This window comes from Hermetia illucens, chromosome 6, assembly GCF_905115235.1.
Source record: "Hermetia illucens chromosome 6, iHerIll2.2.curated.20191125, whole genome shotgun sequence".
Classification (NCBI taxonomy): domain Eukaryota; kingdom Metazoa; phylum Arthropoda; class Insecta; order Diptera; family Stratiomyidae; genus Hermetia; species Hermetia illucens.
In genome coordinates this window covers 40,974,006-40,997,624 of record NC_051854.1, presented here as the reverse complement: position 1 = coordinate 40,997,624, position 23,619 = coordinate 40,974,006, and the positions used below count along the sequence as shown (strand labels likewise).

General features: G+C 44.2%; 1 protein-coding gene across 1 annotated transcript in view; it reads left to right on the top strand.

Annotated features, from left to right (window-relative positions):
- The first annotated feature begins 6,226 nt into the window (after positions 1 to 6,226).
- The window catches only part of LOC119659972 (cyclin G-like), a 55,683-nt gene continuing 38,290 nt past the window's right edge, over positions 6,227 to 23,619 (top strand). The window contains exon 1 of the mRNA XM_038068336.1: positions 6,227 to 6,381. The gene's annotated coding sequence lies outside the window, so the exon portion shown is untranslated. The remainder of the gene's footprint in view (positions 6,382 to 23,619) is intronic.

The following is a 23,619-nucleotide window of genomic DNA, read 5'->3' as shown; positions in this document are numbered from 1 at the left end:
AGGATGAAGCCTTATACACCTCGATATTCATCCTGCCGAGACAAAGAGGGAAATCTGATTTCCGACAGAATGGGCATACTGGAGCGATGGATTGAGTACTTTGATGAGCTACTGAACAACCAGAACATCGGCGAGTTGGAAGTCCCGCCAACTGAAGACGGCGGACAAATACTCCCACCACCAAGCTTAGGAGAAACAGTCCGTGCAATTCATCGGCTAAAAAATCATAAGTCGCCAGGAGCCGATGGAATTACAGCCGAATTAGTTAAATATGGAGGCGACCAGTTACACCAAGTGGTTCATCAACTTGTGCTCAAGGTATGGGACAGCGAATCAATGCCTGACGATTAGCAAGGAGGCATTATCTGTCTCATACATAAAAAGGGAGATATCACACAGTGCAGCAATTATAGAGGTATCACGTTGCTGAGTACCATCTATAAGATATTCTCCTCTACCTTCTAGGTCGGATAGCCCCATACGCCCAGAACACCATTGGCCCATACCAAAGAGGCTTCAGACAAATCACCAACAGATCAGATTTTCTTTCTGCGGCAGGCGATGGAAAACCTGTTGGAATATGGACAATAGTTGCACCATCTATTCATCGACTTTAAAGTCGCCTATGATAGCATTTTTTTTTTTTTTTTTTTTTTGGGGTAGGGTAGGTGAATGCATTTACGCACACAGTGTTGGACTCCCGATTCGGTACGTCATCGGACTACCAACTAAACACCTCCCCATCGTCAGAGAGCTAGCCTGGAACCGTTTGTCACATTACTTAGGGCCAGCCCCCGAACTCTCCCGCTTTGCGGAGCCTTCAAATCAGGGAATTCCTTTCACCAACGGGGGGGGGGGGAGAGGAGGAAGGGAACTGTCAGTTCAAGGAACCCCCTGCCATCCGGCTCCTCCACCGGTCGAGTTCTATCTTCTTAGCAACGAGAAGGGCCCGAACGTAATGGGCAACACGGTTCCAGCTATCAGCATCTCTTCCACAATGTTGTCTGGAGAGAGATCCCCTGTGTTTAAATAGAGCTGCTGACGAACCCCATCCCACCTTCCACAAGAAAAAAAAGTGTGGTGGGCATCGTCCACAACTCCATTGCAAAACACACAATCCGGAGAACGCGCCTTTCCAATCTTGTGCAGGTAAGACTGAAAATTTCCATGCCCACTTAAAAATTGGGTAAGGAAATAGTCAGTCTCACCATGCTTCCGATTCAGCCACGCACCTAAGTTGCCGATGAGCCGCGCAGTCCATCTGCCTCTAGTTTCATTTTGCCAAGAGAGCTGCCACTCGTCTAGAGTGTGTTGCCGTTCTTCGCGAGCAACCACCTCCCTTGGCTCATCTCCCTTGCGCTTGTATAGCAAGAAGGGCAACGGGGATAACTCCCGCGATCACCATCACGGCCGGTTCAGAGACTGTGCGGTACGCAGACGCCACCCGTAAAGCTCCCCGTCTCTGTACTTGCGCGAGGCGTCTACGATATACCTCCTTGTTAAGAGCGCCAGCCCATACCTCTGCACCATAGAGCAGGGCAGACTGCGTTGAGCTCATCAGGAGACGTCGCCTACTAGACGTAGGACCCCCAATGTTTGCCATTAGCCTACTTAACGCCGAAACTCCAGCCGCAGCCTTGTTCGCTGCTGCTTGGATTTGCTCAGAAAAACTCATCTTTGAGTCAAGAGTCAACCCGAGGTACTTTACCGCCGATTTTGACTCGATTATCGACTCGTCGAACGATATGGGACGCAGGGTCGGAATTCTCTTCTTAGTCAGGATGACTACTTCGGTTTTTTCCAGTGCAAGGTTAAAACCATGAGTAGTCATCCATCCACTTACCCGTCGCATCAATATGCCGAGTCTACTTTGCGCCTGTTCGACAGTGCGTCCAGCAACAAGCGCTGCGACATCATCTGCATAGCCGACCAGGCGCGACTCTTCTGGCATGACGAGTTTAAGCAGACTGTCATAGGTAGCGTTCCAGAGGTCCGGCCCTAGGATGGATCCCTGTGCTACCCCCGATGTGACCTCCATCCACCTTTGACCCTCTAGTGTTTCATAGAGCAGGGAGCGGTTCCTCAGATAGTCCCTCAAAATCCGTAAGAGATAGTTCGGCACGTTGAAGGTATTCTCTAGTGTGCCTAGAATGTCTTTCCATCTTACGGAATTGAAGGCGTTTCTGACGTCAAGCGTTACGAGGAGCACCACCCATCGAGTTCGGCGGCTATGTGCCTCTGCTCGTCGAACGGCGTCCACGACCTGCATGACAGCATCAATTGTCGATCTCCCTGCTCTAAAACCAAACTGCCGGGGAGATAAATCTCCGGCAGCGCGTATCGCTTCAGTGAGTCTACTTCTGATGAGCTTTTCGAGCACTTTCCCAGCAGTATCAAGCATACATAGTGGGCGATATGAAGACGGCAGTTCGGGATCGCCTTTCCCTTTAGGGATCAGCGCAAGCCTCGCAACTTTCCAACGAGCAGGGAAGATGCCCTCTTTCAGACAAGCGTTGAATGCGCCGAGCAGTAGGTCTGGCCGGTGTTGGAATACCAGTTTGTACACCTCTGCTGGAATACCATCGGGTCCTGGCGCCTTCTTGTTTTTCATAGAGAGGACTGCCTGTTCCAACTCTTTTACAGAGAAAAGTGGACAGTCCTCTGCGCTCTCCGCGCCGACGTCACCATCCCATACGGGGTGTGCAGGGAAGAGTGCCCTCACAATGCGGTCCATCTGCTCGGCCTTAAGTGAACAGGGTTTCCGCAGAGCCCCGATTTTTCGGGTTACAAGTTTGTAACCGAGTCCCCACGATCCCCATTCACCTCATCGATCAGGTCTTGCCAGCAGCGAGCTTTGCTCTTGCTTATTGCGATGCGGAGTCTCCTTTTGGCTGATTTGTACTCCATCATTATGGTACATGCCTCCTCCCGGTCACCTAGACGTTGCGTTAAGCCTGTGACATTCCTTCCGGAGCTCTGCGATTTCCACTGTCCACCAATACATGGAAGGTTTGCCGCGCCTCGATGTCTTCCTGGGCATGGAGGCTCCACAGACCGTCGTTATCAGGTTCATAACTGAATTTACGACAGTGTCAGCTGCGGCGCCACCGCTCCCAGGAGTACCCTTCAGCGTGGCCCCACCTGTTCCCAGAGTTTCGACAAACTTCCCGGCGTTCACTTTCGCGACGTTCCACACACAGAAAGATCGCTGGGGTGGCGCACACCGAGAGTTTGTGTCCACCACTTCGAAAGCAATGTATTGGTGGTCACTTGCCGAAAAGTCTTCCAGAACTCGCCACCCGTCCACCAGCGACATCAGTGATTCCGATGCGAAGGTTACGTCTGGAATGCTTCCTTCGCGGCCCGGGCGCCGGAACGTTGGGGTGGATCCGGTGTTTAGAACTACCAGTCCTGTTCTCGCCGCCATTTCCAGAATTCGTTTCCCTCTGGAATCTGTGTGAGGCATGCCCCATTCAAGTGCCCTAGCATTGAAGTCACCTCCGACCAGGATCCGCCCATCCGTGCTTAAGATAGCGTCCTCCAAAGGCTCAAGCCTCCGACGAAAGTCCGGCATCGTCACATTCGGCGTAAGATAGACACTAAAAAACGTTATCCCTGAACACCGAATCCAGACAAAGCCGTCCCCTCGGCCTTGGGCAAGAACCCCCAGGAGGGTGCCGTCCCGAACCCAGATGGCAGCGGTACCTGATATGTCTGGGTGCCATGAATCTGGGCCCTTGTTTCGGTACTCCTCACTGATGAGTACTAAATCAGCTTTGGTCTCCGCAGCGAACTGCGCTAGCAACTCGTGAGCGGTTGCACTCCGGTGCATATTGATTTGTAGGATGCGAATCATGTTGACCGTATCCTAGCTCTTTCCAGTTCTGCTCTGAAAGCTGGACACCGCCCCGATCCCGCAGTGTGCGCAATGCTCTCATCAGTCGCGCCACGGTCCCTGCATAGGACGCAGCTTTCCTTTTCATTGCAGCTGTTCGCTTTATGGCCATCCTGACCGCATTTACGGCATGTTGCCCTTCTGTCAGGTCCCCGACAGTTTGCAGATGTGTGCCCATAGTCCAAACATCTGTAACATTTGGTTGGGGCGGCCCGAATTCGTATCCTACACACTACCCAACCAATTCTTATTTTCCCGCTGTTTAGAAGCTTCCTCGCGTATTGCTCGGCAACTTCCACCACAGCGAGTTTTTGGCCTCGGGAGTTTGCGGGGGTGATACCAATCCGGACATTGGTTACCTCCGGGCATTCGCGTTTGATGGCCTCTTCTACCTCGTTCTTTTCCGTGAGACAGTCAAGGTCTCGAATTTCTAAAGCACACATGGGTTCCAGGCTAGAAACCAAAGCTTTTTCTCCTAGAAGCCCCTTGACTGCTTCACAGAACGTGACTTTATTTATAGTCTTCGGGCCTAGTTCGACTAAGACTCCACCACCCTTCGTTTTACGTATGGAAGACACCTCCGCTCCGTTGTCTTCGGGTTTGATTTTGTATCGGATTTCACTGAGGACTTCCGCAAAAGTCTTGCCTCCTGTCGGCCTAATAAGCAAAGCTGGCGGTCTAGTCCTCCTTCGTCTCCCCACCTTTTCTTTTGGCACTCCGTCCTTCGTGTCCGCCTTAGTTTTAGGCAGAGGTTTTTCTGATGGCGCGACGTGTTGTTGTCTTTTGATCCTCTTCGCCTGAGTACCTGAGTGAAGTCTCCTTCAGCTGTCCCTTCCTCCTTTCGTTTTTTACCAAGTTCGCTCTGCAATGGGCTGTCAGCGATCCGTTTGGTACTCGTGGTGTTCTCCTCGGGAAGCGCGGTTGTTTCTGATCCTGAGGATTTTGTCTTACTTTCCATGTTCGCCTATAGTATGAAATCCTGTCCAGGAGCTCTTCCAGTTCCATTAGCCCGTTTTTCACCCCCTTACCGACGATCGCATGTGCTTCACAACTGCCGTTCATTTTTTGATAAGTCTTTCCTCTTCCGCTTGTGCCAGAGTAATCGACAGTCCTCCCACTCGGCTTATATTCGAAACCATTGATAGCATAGCCAGGGTAAAAGTGTACACGGCCATGAGAGAATTCTGTATCCCGACGAAATTAATAAGACTGACTAGGCTGGCCCTGACCAATGTGCGAGGCCAGGTAAAAGCAGCAGGATCACTCTCAAGACCATTCGACATCAACAACCGTCTACGACAAGGGGATGCCCTATCATGCGTCCTCTTTAACCTGGCCCTCGAGAAAGTGATCCGTGATACTGATGTAAATGCAAGAGATACGATCCTCTTTAAGTCCACCCAACTACTGGCCTATGCTGACGATATCGACATCATCGGAAGAACCACCCGAGACGTACAAACTGCCTTCATCCAGATCGAACAGGCGCCGACTGGCGCGAGATCTTGGGCTGCACAAAAATGAAGGCAAGACAAAGTATATTGTGGCAACGTCAGCACCGAAGACGAATCAACCAACAACATCAAACCGCACTGGTCAAACACAAACACGAAGAAGAATAAGGATAGGAGAATACAACTTTGAGACCGTTGACAATTTCTCCTATCTAGGGTTGAAAATCACAACCGATAACAGCTACGATGAGGAAATCCGCGGACGGTTGTTGTCAGCCAACAGAGCCTATTTCAGCTTACAAAAACTGTTCTGCTTGAAACGTCTCGCCATACGGTCAAAGCGCTGTACAAGACAATTACCTTGCCAGTCCTCATGTATTCCTCGGAAACTTGGATTCTTAGCAAGAAAAATTGCGAACTCTTGGCCGCGTTCGAGAGAAGAATCCTCCGAAGAATTTTTGGCCCTCTACATGAGGATGGACGATTCCGTAGCCTACATAACGACGAAATCTATGAGCGATACCGAAATTGAAGCGTAGTCCTTTTAAAATGAAATCGGAGGAAAATGATTAAAAAGAAGGAATCTGGTAGGGTGTCCTCTACTCCGAAAAAGACCGAACGGGAGACCTAAATTAATAAACTAAAGTGGATTTAACCTTCCTACACTTTGTCTACTTACTCAGGTTTTTTGCCATAAATAATTTTTTTCTTTTTCGTCAATAAACACCATCATACAATACACGGTATATTGCCAATAGCTTTATATAAAATTTAAATCTATTGCGCGAAACTTTTCGTTTCGTTCAAATTTGTTCCCGCTTGAATATGGCCAACCAAATCTTCACGCCGGCCATCTTTAACTGCATAAGTTTCGTTGACTTCATTCGTGGATTTCTGTCTTATAAGAAATATCGTCTGCTGTCAGTGCGGGAACGAAAAAATTCTTAAATGGTGTATTCTCAGTAAATTTAAAGATTAATTTGTTTTGTGACGAGTATACTAAAAGCCTAAAAAGTGATCAGAAGCATCCGGGTAAGTTATATCGTGTGATGTGGATGTATATTTCCTTTCGAAAAATTTCCGATGTTTTCAAAGATGATGAAATTCAAAATGGTGGAGTATATTTTGAATGGAAGAGTTCGATGTGAAATTTATTGGTTAAGGTTTGAAAATAGTGCATGGACTGCTGCGTGTGAAGTGAGTTTAATGTGTGGTTAGTTTTGAATGGATGAATGGTTTTCAAGATGTTTTCTCAGGTTTTTTTAGAGGATTCAATATGTTGGTCCTGCGAACTTTGCGACTGAGCAAGAACAGGTTCAAGATCTGAACGCTTTTGCGCAGTGGAAATTCCGGCATCCTCATTGGCTGGAGTCTATTCTGACGTAAGGGCTTGAGGGCGTACGATTTGGACTCAATCACTTATCTTCGCTTGGACGGACAGGTCCGTTCTTGAACTTTCCACGCAGTGTCGTCGAATATTTGCGTAATCGCATCCACAAACGATTCATTGCGATCTTTGGCAGCCGCCAAAACGTCTGGCATTTTTTTTAGTGACGTAGATCGGAAAACTACCTGGCAGCCGCCGATCGAAATTTCTGGAAATCTCCAGCACCTCTAGGTAGCGGTATAAGTGGTGGGTGTGCGTAGCTTACACCTGATCCACAAACAAGTGCAGAATTTCAACTTGTTCAGTCATGTTCCGTTGCTTTTCCAGCTTTTCATAATGGCATATGAATGAGAAACTGCAATACGCGTAGGCCTCGTCCCAGCGCTTAATGGAAAATGGTTTCAATTGAACAGAGTCCTGACGCGATGGAAACAAATTTTGTTGGTGCAAGGAATCATTACTTATCCTAAGAAAATAAAATAATTTCGAACATGCAATTTATGGCTTGATTGGGCGATTTAGGGGAGGACTTTTATACAATCACCCTCACATCTTCTGTATCCGTGCTTTAGGGCACTTCCCCGTAGAACGCCTACCTCAAAGGAGGCACTGTGGCCCGGCAGGATTCGCAGCATTCCAAATTTATTTCGAATGTTGCAAATACTAGCGGACAGACGACGCCACCGGCGCTGTCGGGAATTATTGAACGCGCGTACAGCCTCTTCAGACCACACGATCTCTCGTGTGTCCTTAGTTTTGGGGCCAGACAAGTACGCGTTCAAAACGGACTGTTGTTGGGCGGCCTTGGGCAGGAAACGACGATAGAAGTTTAGCATGCCCAAGAACCTCCGCAAATCTTTTATAGCAACTCTTGGCATTTCCACTGCAAGATGCACCTCTAGCCGTTTTTGTTGATGCCTCTGACATCACAGTAGGTGCTGCTCTTCACCAAAAGGTGAATCACGTCTGGCAGCTGTTGAGCTTCTTCTCTAGGCAGTTGAAACCCGCTCAACGGAATTACAGTATCTACGATCGTGATCTGCTTACCGCGTACTTGAGCATCAAATATTTCCACTTCTCCCTTGAAGGCAGGCCGATCAGTGTTCACGGACCATAAGCCTCTCGCATATGCTTTGAAACAAAAGCCCGACAAGGCATCCTCTCGTCAGCTTCGACATCTGAGCCAGTTTACGTCAGACATCCAGCACGTGTCCGACAAGGATAATATAGTTGCTGGCGCTTTGTCTCTGAAGTTAACATCTCCGCCTCACTCGATTTCTCGGCTATTGCCAAGGCGCAGGAGGATGACGCAGCACTTCAGAGCCTCAAATCCAACCCCAAATACAAATTTCGGGAGTTGCCCATATTCGGCTCGAACCCCTCTCTCTGCTGCGAAGACTCGGAAAAGGGACCCCGGCCATTCATTCCGGCTACCTTTCGCAAGGAAGTGTTCCACGCGGTTCATGACTTAGCGCATCCAGGCATCAGGTCAGCAAATCGGTTAGTCACCGATAAATACTTCTGGCCCATTATGAACAAGGATGTCAACTCCTGGGCTAAAGAGTGCATTGCATGCCAAAAGTGTGAAGTCACCAGGCATGTAAGGGAAGAAGTGGGTTCATTCCCCCGCACCACACCTCGACATAGTAAGGCCTTTGTGAGACTCGCACGGTTCAAAGTATTGCCTCACAATCATCGACAGGTTAACGCGGTGGCCTGAGGCAATACCTCTGAAAGACATTACGGCGCAATCTTGTGCCGAAGTCCTCTGTCGAGAGTGGATACCTCGCTTTGGCGTCCCTGCAATGATCATTACTGACCAGGGAATGCAATTTGAGTCCATCCTTTTCTCGGAGTTAGGCAAATTCCTGGGGTTTAAACGCCAGCGGACTACTGCATACCACCCGCAATCCAACGGGAAGCTAGAACGTTGGCACCGGACGCTGAAAGCCGCCATTATGGCACGCGACGATCCGTCTTGGACCCAAGTCTTGCCTCTCGTCCTACTCGGCCTACGTACAACCCGAGAACCCGAGACTCCCAAGTGATCCGGTCTTCGATAAGAGATCGGGTCTCACAGAGTCGGCGTTGGTGCGTCTGCTGAGAGACAATCTTCGACGCATCAAGGCGAATCCTCCCACCCAACATTCTGTGCGTCCAAGGAACTGGACACGTGTACGCACGTCCTGGTCAGGATGGATGCCGTCCGGAAGCCGCTACAACTTTCTTATGAAGGCCCGTATCGCGTTCTCGAGCAGGGAGAACATTCCTTCCAGCTCGAGATCGATTGACACAAAAAGGCGATCTCCCTGTTTAGGCTGAAGCCTGTGTGCATCCCAAAACAACGGCGCGTTCGCTTCAAGGACTGATAGGGAACACAGTTCGAGATTCGATCGCTGAAACCCCTCGGTTTCATCTGGAGGCGGAGTGATGTGACGCGGCAGGATTCGCGGCATTTGAAATTTATTTCGAATGTTGCGAATACGAGCGGACAAATGACGTTACCGGCGCTCTCCACTCAGTTTAGACCTCGCCACAGGAGTGGAGAGCAGAGTGCCATGAAGGGACGGCAGAATGTCATTTAAAAAAAAAAACAATTGCTGGATTTCGGCTGGCAACGACATAGAGAAAAAACAGGAATCGGCATCTGCACTCCGCTTACATTTTGAGATATAAAAAGTTTTTATGAATTGTGTTAGTTTATGAAATTAATTTTGTTCTTTAAATAAAATTAAGTTTAACAGTATATAATTCATTAAATACTAAAGCACCATAGAAATCGAGAATTTGAGGAGTGCCAGGAGAACCAGGCTGATCCAATCTTATCTGCGAAGAATCTATTTGATCAGATCTGTGAGTAGAGACGCATCCCACTATAAGGCCACTAAACTACTGGCCTATGCTGACGATATTGATATTACGGGGAGAATAACCAGAGATGTACAATCTACCTCCATCTAGATCGAGCGAGCGCCGCAAGATTTTGGGCTGCACATTAATGAAGGCAAGATGAAGTATATGTTGGCAATGACAGTGCCAAAGAACAAAGAATCAACAATATCGAATCGCAATGGTCAAACGAAAACAATAAAGATAGGAGACTGCAATTTTGAAACCGTTGAAAATTTCTCATATCTAGGGTCGAACCTCACAACCGATAACAGCTATGACGATGAAATTCGCGAAAGGTTGTTGGCTGTTTCGCTCGAAACGTCTCACCATAGGGTCAAAGCTCTTACTGTACAAACCTATAATCTTGCCAGTCCTTATCTATTCCTCGGAGACTTGGGTCCTTAGCAAGAAAAATTGCGAGCTCTTAGCCGCGTTCGAGAGGAGAATCCTCCTAAGAATTTTTGGTCCTCTACAGCCCCAGTTCATCAAATTAGCATCACTAACGTTTTTTCTCTAAATTCAGTTTCCTTTGGCATGCTTTCTTAGCAGCGGTTACTCATGTCTTTGATATCATCGTTATTTTCTCAGATAATCGATAATTTTTGCCCTGAGCACCTATAAAATGGGATTAGGGAAGGAACAAACTTTCGAATTCCACAGGCTCCAAAGATCGGGGAAATTGCCAGACCAAGAAAGAATCGGGATATTGCAGGTATTTATCAAATTAAGGGAGGATATAACGTAAAAAATCCGCAGTGCCTCAGATAATCTATCCGGCAATGTTAAAGGAAGGTATGGAGCATTTAGAGCGACCTCTAAGAAATATTTTTCGAGGATATTTTGCTCTGGGCTACGTGCCTTCCTTTTGGCAACAGGTTAAGGTAGTCTTCATACCGAAACCTGGGAAAGATGACTATTCTAATCCAAAGAACTTCAGACAGATCAGCTTGACTTCATTCTTGCTGAAAGGTCTGGAGAGACTGATGGAGCGTCACATTCGTGGAAACGCACTTAGGTCACACCCACTTAGTGAAAACATGCTTACCAACGTGGAAAGCCCTGTGAGTCTGCTCTTCATTCTTTGGTCACAAAGATAGAGGATGGAACTTTGAATGGTGAGTACGCGATGGGGGTGTTCGTGGACATTGAAGGAAGTTTTGAATGTGCGCCTTTTCAAAAACTTTGTGATGCCGCTAGAGCGCATGGTGTTGATGATGCTTTAATTAAGTGGATTCATGCTATGCTAACGCAGAGATTGCTGTGCGCTGAGGTATCTGTCGATTGCTATCTGACTGCAGAAGCAACGAAGGGTTGCCCCCAAGGAGGTGTGCTTTTGCCATTTCTGTGGAGTATGCTGATCGACTCACTACTATGCGAACTGCAAAATTTGCCAATACACGCCCACGCTTATTCTGATGACGTGGCTGTGCTTGCTGTTGATCGGGGTCTTGGAACGGTGTGTAGGAATATTCAACGTGCCGTTGATTTGATAGACAGCTGGTGCCTCAGACATGGTCTGTCAGTTAATCCAAATAAAACCACAATGGTTTTATTCACAAAAAGGAGAAAACTGGATGGACTTTGCCTCCCTGAGATGAGGGGTACTACCCTTCAACTCTCCGAAGAAGTGAAATATCTGGGAGTCATTTAGATAAAAAACTTCTTTGGAACAAACATGTAGAAGTAAAGATGAAACGAGCACTCACAGCTTATGGGCTGTGCAGACAGACCTTTGCCTCGACATGGTGACTCAGGCCTCATGTGGTAATGTGGATATATGCTGCCATCATTAGGCCGATGTTCGTATATGCATCCGTAGTGTGGTGGGTTAAGGTGAGACAAAATGGTTTTCACCGTAAACTAGCCGCACTGCGAAGAACTGTGTGTCTGGGTATCACTGGTGCAATAAGCACTACATCCGGCGCAGCTCTGAATGCAGTAATCAATTTGCAGCCCCTGGATATATTTATTCAAAGCGACTGCAATGAGAGCAGCTAATAGACTAATTCGATTAAATCTATGGGGAAACAACGGATGTGGGGGGCACAGAGCATTGGAGGAGTTACTGGGTGGACTGAATCCGGTTCTTACAATGCCTTCCGATTCTCGTGTCCCCATACATCTGTTTGGTAGAAGATATGAAGTTACCTTAAAGCGTAGATAGGACTGGGAAGACGCCGAGGAATGCGTGGCGGGATATACGGAAGTCTTCTACACCGATGACTCAAAAACAGAAGAGGGTTCTGGAGCCGGAGTCTACCTCTCGAATAAAAATGAGAAGTGGGCTTTTCCTTTGGGACAATATGCAACGGTTTTTCAAGCCGAAATTTATGCGATCCTAAGGGCGGGAAACTGGGTGATTGACGAGCGGTCGAAGGGCAGGCGCATCGCAATCTGCAGTGACAGCCAAGCTGCATTGAGGGTATTGAATAGTCCTTTGATCACCTCGAAAATCGTTCAGGAATGCAGAAACTGTTTGAACTCGTTATCTTTAGATTCAATACGGTGGAACTACTCTGGGTACCTGGTCACTGTGGCGTAGAGGGAAATGAAATCTCGGATTCTTTAGCGAAAGAGCGGTCAATCTCCCCTATGCCGGGATCGGAGCCAGCAATTGGAGTGTCAGTAGCATTGGTTAAGTCTGTTTTCAAAAACTGGGAATAAGTTTCCCATAATAACAGGTGGCAGAACCTAAATTCTGCTCGACACACCAAACATTTCCTGTCAGAACCGAACATACGTACCGCAAAGCTTATCCTGTCGAAAAGTCGGAGGACTTGCAGGTGTATTGTGGGCATTCTGACAGGCCATAATTAACTAGCTGGCCATATGTTCAGAATAGGAATTACTCAAGATGATACGTGTCCCTCCTGTAATGAGGAAGCGGAATCCACGGAGCATTTCCTATGTGAATGCCCCGGCTATGGACGCATCAGGCATCAGATCTTTGGTGCCGATGTTCTCCAATTGCGACGGGTAGCATCACATCCACTAACGGAAATCCTGCGATACGTTAACGAATCGGGAATATTCGGTTAGACGGGGGTGGTGGCGAGTACAATAGGCCAACACGGCCTGAGTGTTCAGAAGCTGTAGCTTCTCCAGCATACACGCACACACGCCTCAGATAATTAAAATAAGAAATCAAGATTTAGGCAGTGACAGGCAGGTACTGGCGGGGGTCCATTGTTCCTTGCACAAAATATACGGGTCCAAGTCCATCGGCGAAGATAACTGACCAGAACAACGTTGCTGGTCGATTTTTTATCGTCGCAGGACGCATTCTTCATTGTATCGTTGTGATGGTCTTTTTCGAACATATTGGCGGTCCACTAACCGCCTGCAGCCTACATTCGTTGCACAATGCTTCCCAAATGAGACCAAAAAATGTTCTTCATTTTCGTGGTTAGTTTAAGCTTTTTTGCCGGTCTTTTCGATCTTAAATTTTGTTAGTAATGCCTTCTCCTTAATGTCATTTACGAAATGTGTATTTTCCCTTCTTAAAGCCCCTGATGCAGTCTTTAAAGTAGAAAAAAACCTCCTCACAAGCCTTTTCAATGATTCTGCGGGAAGTAGTTCTGAGAAGTAGTTTCCCTTTTAAAGCAGCAACTTTACCGTTTGTTGCGGACTTGTCCTTCATGATGGATGTATCCTGATGATTGTGCTCAGTGTTTGATAGGAAACGTTTTCCTTCTTTGCGATATTTCGGAAGGAAAGCATGTTGGTGCTTGATAAAGCCAGTATTGCACTCCCTTTTTCCAGGATTAATGTTCTTACGCCTTCCCATTTTGAAATTTTACCGAACCACAGAAAATTTTTTTACGAATTTAACACTCCACAGTTTTTCTGTATCTTCAAACAATTTCACATAACTCTTCAGTAAATTACCAATAATTATTTTCCAAAAATGTATAAAAGAATATTGAAAAATGCTTTTCTTAATTAGTTCAAATATCTTTAGGAAAATCTCAAAGATTAGGTAAAAAGGAGGTGAGGTAATAAAACTGCCTTTGAAAAAGGGTTAAGGGTATTTTACTGATAGATTTATTGTTAAGAAGGAGCATTCCCATTTTCATAATGCCACAGATAAAATTTCCAGAGAATTGTAAAAAAAATTGATTGGCTCTAATTCAATAGACAGGGATTGTATGGGTGGACGATTCCGTAGCTACTATAACGTCTGGTTGTGGATAGAATCCGGCTCAATAGGTTGTAACCTGCCTGAGATCAAGCGATAGCGTAGGTCAGGACGCCAGACAGCTTTTAATGATATCGAATTGGTGGACCCCGGTGCAAAACTGGAATGTCTGGAGTTCCTTACTAAGGCAGTCGTTAATCGGAATGTGTTCTTTCGTTCTGAGTGATATTATGAAGGGCGCATTTCGAAAGGTATGCAAGATACGGACACCGCATAAGTCCAACCAAAAAGAAGCCGGCATTATGTACTACCAAGGGAAGGATAATCGAATTCCACTTCGGCGGCTAAATTGACGTTCCTCAATGTAAAGTATCTGAGTGTGATCCTGCACCCCCGGTTAAATTGAAGAATTGAAGGTTAAGGGCGACTACCAGGTGCACAAGTTTACATCCGTTTTTTTTTTTTTTTTTTAAATAATACATCTTTTTTGTAGGAATCAAAAAAAAACTTTATTCTTGCTTTTCCGTCTTTCGGGTAATTTATAAATACCATGCCAATAAAACTGTTGATGTTTCGAGATAAACCACTTATCAAGCCATTTTGCGACGTCTGCGTAAGAATTGAAGTGTTGCTCAGTGAGCGAGTGACCCATCGATGAACACAGATGATAGTCGGATGGGGCCAGCTCCTGGTGAATAAGCGGGATGGGGTAGTATCTCCTAGTTGAGCGTTTCTAAGTAGTTTTGAACTTTTTTCGACGTGTGCGACGGAGCATTATCATGAAAGGAAATCAGCTTTTCATGTCTTTGCTGATATTCCGGCCGTTTTTCATTCAGAGCACGATGCAATTTTATGGGTGGGTGGGGATCGACAGTTTCACCAGCAGTTCCTAGTAGGCAATACCCCGCCGATTCCTTCCGTCCGAAGCGATTTGGTCTTCGGAAGATGTCGCTCGTTGGCCGGCATCAACCCACGATTTTTTTCCTTTAGGATTCTCGAAATAAATTCACTTTTCGTCGCCAGTCACAATGCTTTGCCGCCGCTCTATCTGGCTATCGTTCAATTCATGCGGTATCCATTTTCCGATCTTTCGAACCTTACCTATTGCACATAGACGCATGGAAACGGTTTGTTGAGAAACACTTAATTTCTTGGCGAGCATTTTCTGCGCTTGAGTATCGTCTTCTTTCAAAAGAGCCTCTAATTCCTGGTCCTTAACTTTCGTGGGCCGATTTTCACACTCCTCGTCGCTCAGATCGAAATCGCCATCTTTGAACCGACGGAACCAGTCTCGGCACGTTGTTTCCGATAGAGCATTGTCGCCGTAGGTCTTTACAAGCATTCGATGCGATTCAGCGGCTGATTTCTTCGAATTGAAGCAAAAAAGTAGAGCTTCCCGGAAATGCTTTTTTTCCGAGAACAAAACTGGACGAGAACGAAACGAAGAGAAAAAATATGTTTTTGCATGAAATCGCTGATGATATGATCTGACAATTGTTGACAAATGTCTTTCTAAAAAAAATATGGCGTGCTCATACCAGCTTGATACGCTCGCTGACGCCATCTGTGAGCAAACAGCGGATTTAAGCTTGTACACCTGGTATATCGGCAATATAGTCATGCAAGATGACTTTCCTGAGGAGATGGGGTCTTCGTGAGTCTGGCTACACAACTGTAATAACTTTATGGCGGAAGTGAAGTTCCCAACGGAAGCCGAGCTTCAAGGGACATTTTTCTATCGGTTTTCTAGCCAGGATAGAGTGGGGTGATATGTTGCAGCGTTACGAAACAGTATCCTTTACCAACGACTCAAAAATAGAATCAGAATTGGGAGTATGGGAGTATTCCGGATATGCATAGTGTAGTCGAGTCGTATAGTTGATACTGAAGGCTTTTCAAAGCCATTCTGCCCGACATCCAAGTCGCCATCAAGGTCTTTTCTTAAGTGGCAACATCTATGTTGGTAGAACAGTGTAGAAATACGCGGGTTATTTTGGGTGGTACGTTCAAGTCATCCTACTCTGGGTCTGATTTTAGGAATATAGAGGGGCAAGCGAAAATCCTTGTGAAAGAGCCTAGAGCTACTAGAGCGGCGTTTTTGTTGTCCCTTAAGAAGTGGGACATGAAAACACTAGTAGGGCTTTTAACGGGACACTGCTCCTTAAACTACCATATGGAAAAGATTCGGGTAGTGGTTTCGGCTATATGTGTCAATGTGAGGAGGAGGAGGAGACGGCCCTGCATTTTTTATGCAGCTGCCCGGCATCCTCAGATCTCAGATGAAGACACCTTGGCAAGGTTTTCTTCAATGAAGAATCTGCACACTCTTTGGCCTCTGGAGAATTTTCTCAGATTCGCTAAAGCCTGCGAACACCGTAGGCGGGTAGCCATTGAATAGGCAATTTACGGGGATAATACAATGGGCCTAACAATGGACTGAGTGCTCGGAGTTGCGGCTCCCCCCAGTATACTAAACTAAACTAAATATGAATTAAAAACAGTTAAATAATTTAATTCAATCCTTATTTGGTAATCTAAAGAATATTAATCTAGTTTTTAACGTTTTTATATAAACTGATTTTGATTGAGAATGACCTTCTGAATGTTATTGCAAAGAAGTTGAAACCTATAAATTAAATATCAACCAACGAAACTGAACTGTTATTTGACATCTTCATTTGATTGAATTTACAATTAACAATATCAAACAATCTTTAACTGTAATTGACGTTATCGCTGGTGCAAATAGACCAACCCGAATCAACCCGTGTTTATCTTCAACAATTAAGCCTCTAAACAACGCAATGTTTCTCAAGTACAAATTTTAAATTATCGCATCATAAGACATTCTTATCTCCTCCTTCTTATCTGCATCAGTTTTACTAGTGTCATATTACTACGGATCTTCTTTCAGAGCCTTAATCAGAAAGTCCAAAGTTAAATATATGCACAGCCGTTGTATTTTTCAATTGGAACTTGCTGTTAATCAATTCGTTTTACGTTTAATCTAATTCATAAGTCAATGGGGGACTGATTAAAACCAATCTAACACCATTCAGTGGTGTTATACTTGATTTTTTGCGTACCTCTCAGATTTTTGCGAGACCTCTTATCTGTTTAGATTTCGCCATGGAGTATGCATTCAGTCATGAGAATGAATGTTGATGTTCAGATACGTACGAATACAGATGCGCGTAGGCATTGGGTTTAGTAATTTCTTTTGGCTGATGCAAAAATGAAATTCAAGTAATGTGTTGATAATATATAGTCACATCTTAAGGTATACATACTTGTTGGAACGTCATTCTATAGCGGGAGTAAGTTTCACAATAAAGACAATTGAGGTTCATTGAATTGAAAGTTGTGAGATGGAGGTTTTGTGAGAAAAATATGAGGTTGCGTTTCGAAGGTTTACGTGATATTTGACGCAATGCTATGGCAAAAACCTAATATTATAAAAACATCTTGGATGAAAAATGGGGCTAGCTTTTGATTTATCAGATTTGTATAGATATACACTTAGGCAAAATTATTAGATTCTTTAAATCTACGCGAATCTATTTTTTATTTGTGTTCAATAAGTCAATAAAATATGAACAAAAATCGATATTTCATGCGGTGGACATTTCTAATAACAATCAGCTTGTCATCTACTGATAAATGCATTCCAACCGTTCCGAACAAGTGAAATATTGAAATCTGACAAAAAAAATCGAATGTAGTTCTGCTGCGGAACTTGAATCGACAGATAAGATATTTTCAACTGTATGTGCTGTTGCCAGTTTTTCAGTTACATCATGGTCATATTTTTAAGAATATTTGAAACGTTGTCCTGTTGATTTAATTGATCTATATCTCGTGACTTGCTGATTTCACAGTAGCGGTTATTTTTTCAAAGTTTGACTCTGATTTTTGTGATAACAGTCATTGAAGTCTCAAGAAAACTAATTATGCAATTAGTTGTGGAATGAGTTACACAGCTCTCGCTTGATTCTGGATTGTGTAATGAACTTAAATTGGGTATTATACGTTTTGCGATGATGGATACGTTAGTATTAATTTATTCGTTTTTATTAGGAAACCTTATCGAAAGCCTTAACCCGGATTGATAAGATGTTATCTACAATCGTTGGGGATATCGGTGCAATTGAGGGATTATGCTAGTGTAGAAATTTCAAAAAATCAATCTTTTGTTTTTTTTGTCCGACAAATGTCCCAACCATTTAAGAACGTCATACTCAAAGGTGGACAAAATTTTTAAATATTTCCTTTTTGGATTTTAGCGTAGCACCCTTTAGTCTGATGCGAGCATAACGAAAATTTTGTTCGTGTGTAAAACAAAATCTTATTAAGGTCGACTCAAGATCTGTCCCGTCTGTCTGTCACATGCACTTTTCTCAGAAATGGTTCTATCGATTGACGCGGAATTCGGTGAAAAAGTGGGAACTGTGAACGTCCAAACATGTAGTAAATTACATCTTTCTATGTTGAGTTTAAGAGGGGAGGGAGTTCTCATACATGCAAAAGGGGGGTGTACAATTTTTTTTCACCGAATATAAATCATGTTGGGTATCAAATGAAAGATCTCAATTAGTACTTTTCGAAGCCGGTCTTAGTTTTGTCATTTGTTGGGATGGCGGGGACTGCGGGGGGTCCAAAGTGATGATTTCTTTATCGGACCCATTCTCAGAAAATACCCAGCGGAAAAATCTGAAAAAAGTCATGAAGTCATACGGTGTCCTGGCCTCGAAATATTCTCCATATTGATATCTACTCAAACTAAGTTAATACTAGTATATACAGTACAGCCATAAGTTCTGTCAGAAAATCGTGAAACGTCTTACCTAGAAAAATGAGAAACGAAAAATTGTGGCATAATATAGGATCCCGTCTTACCCCCACTTAAGTTCCAGACCGCCATAGATAGTTGTTGGTGAGTAGCGTAACGATGATATTCGGCAATTACTAGAAACGCGTGGCTATGTTGCCTTATACGGGTGTGGAAAGACGGCCAAAGAGATTCTTAAGTGAATGATTCGTGCATCGAACGTTACAATGGTACAGAAAAACAAATGACATCGAAGATCGAGAGAGGGGCGTCCGAGGTCTGTACGACAGCCGAATCTTTTGCAGGCTTTTCGTGACAAGCTTATTGAAATCCGCTGTGCGAACAGAAGCATTTAGCGAGTGAAATGAACATCTCCACACGTACCATGACTCGTATTTTATGTGATGATTTCTAGTTGAGGGCCTACAGATGCTGTGAAAGCAATTTATTTACGCCTAAATTAAAAGAAATCCGTTTTCAGCGATGCAAGAAACTGATAAAACGCTTCGCAAAAAATGAGTATCACAAAATCCGTTTTTACGGATAAAAGAAACCTTTTCTATCGAAGAAAAATTTGGTTGCCAAAGTGATCGGGTGTAGGGAAGGTCATTATCAGGCTAAGGATCGAGCACCACGCGTTCAAAGGGAGCACCACCCTCCTTTTATGGTAATGTGGTGGGGAGTTTTCTAACATGCCGCGGTTGACATTTATTTTCTGTGAAACCGGTGTCAAGACCAACTCATCGATGTATGGATAGATGTTACAGATCGCTGTTGAGCCTCTGAATAAAAGCTTGTTCGAGGGTTATAATTGGTGCTTTTAGCAGGATTCTGCGCCACCCAATAAGGCCAAGGAAATTCAAAATTGGATATCGGTAAACGTGTCAGATTTCATAGCGTCGCGTCGGTTAACTGGAAGCCCAGACTTAATCCATTGGATTGTTCTCTGTGGAAGAAGCATGTAGAGGTAACCGCTGAATACAATTCTGCAGCAATCGATGAGTGGCCCATTCGTCTGAGGCTTTGTGTGAAGAACCGTTGCGTTCGTTTCGAATAACTATGTACGCTTACTTATTACACTATTTTGTGCCTTGGGGCGTAATTTGTATCTATTTTAGTCTTGCTGTGATAAATTTTCAAAGTACTGACAGAATTTATGGCTATACTGTGTATTACATGTTTTTGGGAAATTAGAAGCCGACAAGCGCCAGGAGATAACGCTGGCGGTTGACGGTTAAAATTTGATTTTTCGTAAAAAAAAAAATCAGTGGTAAACGTCGAACGATGAGGCGTCGCATTATCGTGCAAAAGTGCCATTGTCGTGGTGATGCGGCGAGCTTTAAAAAAATGAAAAAAAAAAAACAATATCGGTCGGTGATTCGATTTTTGTTTTTGGCAGTGAAGTCAAAGAGCGCTTGGATGCTGTGTACGGCGATTCTACTCCTGCGATGGCGACCATAAAAAATTGGTTTAACGGGTTTTAACACACGTTGGTTTTTGATGAGCCACGCTCAGGTGCCTTGAAAACGGCTACCACGGAGGATAAAGTGCCAAAAATCTACGATCGGCACATGGCCGAACGTGCTCGGAAGAAGGAAGACTGCCCTATCGGCCGTTTTCTTGGATTGGCAAGGTTTTATCTGCATCGACTACTTGGAGAAGGGCAAAACGGTCACAAAGCTCTACTATGCCATATTATTGGGCCGATTCGACGACGAATTGCAGAAAAAAGGCCCCATTTGGCTGAGAAAAAGCGCTCTTTCACCATGACAACGCACCGGCGAATTGGGCTACGAGCTGCTACCCCATCCATCGTATTCAGATTTTGCGACTATTTTTTGTTTCCGAACTTTCCGAACACATGAAAATATCGATCAGCATACGGAAATATTCGGGCTGTGCTATTAACGGTTGCGCGATGCTTATATCTTTCCACTTTGAGTGAACGAGATAAACTAAACTGTCTCCCGAATGAATAAATTTGTCCAAAACATTAATTCGTGTAAAAAAAGCCACGATTTCCTGGATTTTTTTTTAATGACACAGTTAAGATCTATTAAAACCAATGGTACATTGAGGTATACTGTAGCATTCGAACAGAAATTATTCGGAAGCGTCTCCGATAAAAGTAGAATTGTGGTGGTCCTCATAACTCGGTGCTGGATCATGTGAAATTAAAACAAGTCGGGAAACCGGAAGCTGGACGCTTCAGGTACGAAAGGTTTTGTGTATTTCTTAGTACGTAGCACATAATATATCCATATATTATGTGAGAGTATCCACTTTCGGGTGATATTGACATTCATAGTCTTCAATTTTCAAATAAGCAACAAATTTGAGGTATTATAACTTTGTCAGTAATAGTGCGATTTCCACCAAACTTGGTAAGATCATGCTCTATATTATAGCCTATATCACTGCAAAATTTCATGGTATTAGGATGAACTTAAGGGAGGTTTCTAACCAATTACAAAAAATTGTAGTAATATACTATTATTAACTTTATTTAAACAGATATCGGCATGGAAGGTATTTCGGAGCCCAGGCACCATATAGTGGCAGCCTCCTGATTTTTTTCAGATTTTTCGGTTTAGTAGTTTCTGAGAATGGCCCCCTTAAAGAAGTGATCACTTTCAACCCCCCACGCTCTCCACCCTTCCAACGAATGTCAAAACTAAGATCGGCTTTGAAAAGTACTAATTGAGACCTTTAATTTGATACCCCATATGACTATATTCGATGAAAAAAAATTTTACACCCCCCTTTTGCATGTATGGGGACCCCCCCTTAAATTCGACGTAAAAGGATGTAATTCACTGTATGCGTGAGCGTTCACAGTTCCCACCTTTCTACCAAATTTAGTGTCAATCGCTGTAACCGTCTCCGAGAAAAATGCGTGTGACGGACAGACAGACAGACAGTAAACCGATTTTAATAAGGTTCTGTGTTTACACAAAATCTTAAAAATCAAAGCTCTTCCAGTAGATGGTCGCTGTCCTCAGAAAACGATGGGGGAGGGTTTCTCGAAATTTCAATTTTTCACATTTTGGGAACACTTTGAAGTGAAAAGCGTAATTTTTGCGGAAAAAAATTGGCTAATTTATTATTGCATAATAAAAAATATTGACAAATTTAAAAAACTCCAGCGTTACTTTGTAAATTATGAACAGAAATAGTTTTCAAAATTCGAAATGGATCGGTATAGTAATGTTGGAGCTATGGGGGGTATCGATTTTGAAAACGTGATTTGTTGGAAAAACGCTTTGAAATTTTAAACACTAATTAGTTTGGAATGAAACTTTCATGAGTGAGTGCTTTCGGCTTAGCTCACACTGAATCATAAAAGGATAATGTCCATAGAGGGTGTTGCTATCATCCATAATGTCTGAAGCACCTTTCTGCTCCTGTCTATGATGTATCCTGCCTTCTTTAGTTCGTTTTTCAGCTTTCTGCTCCGCTTGGCTTATGAACGCATGGTTAGTAAAGCAAAGAACTTTCATTGAAGACAGGGTGATACATAAACTGTAATTTCAGCGATGACTGAGGTTCGGCTCAAGTGCTTTCGTGAGATTTTCCAAACAAGCTTATTCAAGCTCTTATTTTTGTTTTGCGTAAAATGTCCGTCCTATCGATCCAGGAGGGCATCTTTGCTCAATTCTCCATAGATAGGCTTGATGGCATCCAAAACATCCTTGGCAAGAGCACTATACGTGTGTTTGAACGAATTCAATGCATTAGCGCTGCAGCGTTTTGCCATTCGAATCACGAATCCGTGCTGAGTAATGTATGAGACGTGGTTGCTTAAACCGCTGTATCTTCCTTAGTTTTGTTCCGATTCATTTCACACGATATACTTGAAAGATTCTCCATTCAAAAAAAAAATAAAAAAAAAACCTACTTGTGGAACGATAAGTATGGAATTTTTGGCGAAAAAGTGCAGTGTGTGGGTACATTATCGTGATATAAAAACCAAGAATTGTCTGCCCATAATTCAGGCTTCTTCTTGCGAATAGCTTCACGCAAACGACGCATAGTACTCAAATGGGTAGGTAGGTAGGTATCAGTGGCCGCTCCGAAGAACCCAACTAGAGCTGTGGTGCGCCGTTTTGATGCCACAAACCCCTAAGATCGTGACTGCTGTTATGAGAGCAAAGAGGCAAACTTGCATCCAACATGCAAAATGTAAGATTTGTGGTTTCGTCCAGGGCAGAGACAACTCATCAGACGCTGCCTCACCTCTGCCCTGGGAGCAGCGTGACCGAAGTGATTACAAGATGTTATTTGCATCTTAGGTGCTTACCCAAGGATGAGGGTTTCGTGGAACACAACCGCGAAAGCATGTTACTTTCCAACTGGTCCGGTCCGGTCCGGCATTAAGTCGATGGCACACTTAGGAATCCCTCAATTCTTAAACAAAATTTTAAAGAGGCAGAATCCAGCCGGCTCAGATCTTCGGGGCCAGACCGTTTCATTCATGAAGGAGAGCAGTTCTCTCACCCTGCAGTACTTAAATAATAATCTTTGTAGACGATTTGTCTGGATGAAAGGAATTCCGAATGGATAATCGTTGAAAACTGCCAGCATGACCTTGATTTAAGGGCGACTTTGGCGCGAACTTTTCAGTTTGGCTTCACGTTTTGCACGATAATTAACTGGATTGGTCGCTGGTTTCTGGATCGTAAGCGTAAATTCTAGTTTTATTTCCAGTAATAATTGGTTTCATGGCAGACATGAGAGTATCGTTCATAGATGTTAATACTACGCTCTCGAAGAGATTCAGTTCTTTTGAGCACTAGTCGGGACTACACGATTTAGGCCCAAAATATTTTTCAGATCAGCAATGTCTATAGCAGCCATTCCACGATTGAGAAGCATAAGTTTTTCGATTTTCTTGACGTGTTCATCAACCATCTTTGAACTATTTGTTTATATCATTTGTAAACATTCCTTTGGAGCAAAGCATGATCCCAGAAGGCTATCTTTATCATCCTGAATGTTTCTGCAACCGAAAATTTACTTCGCAGG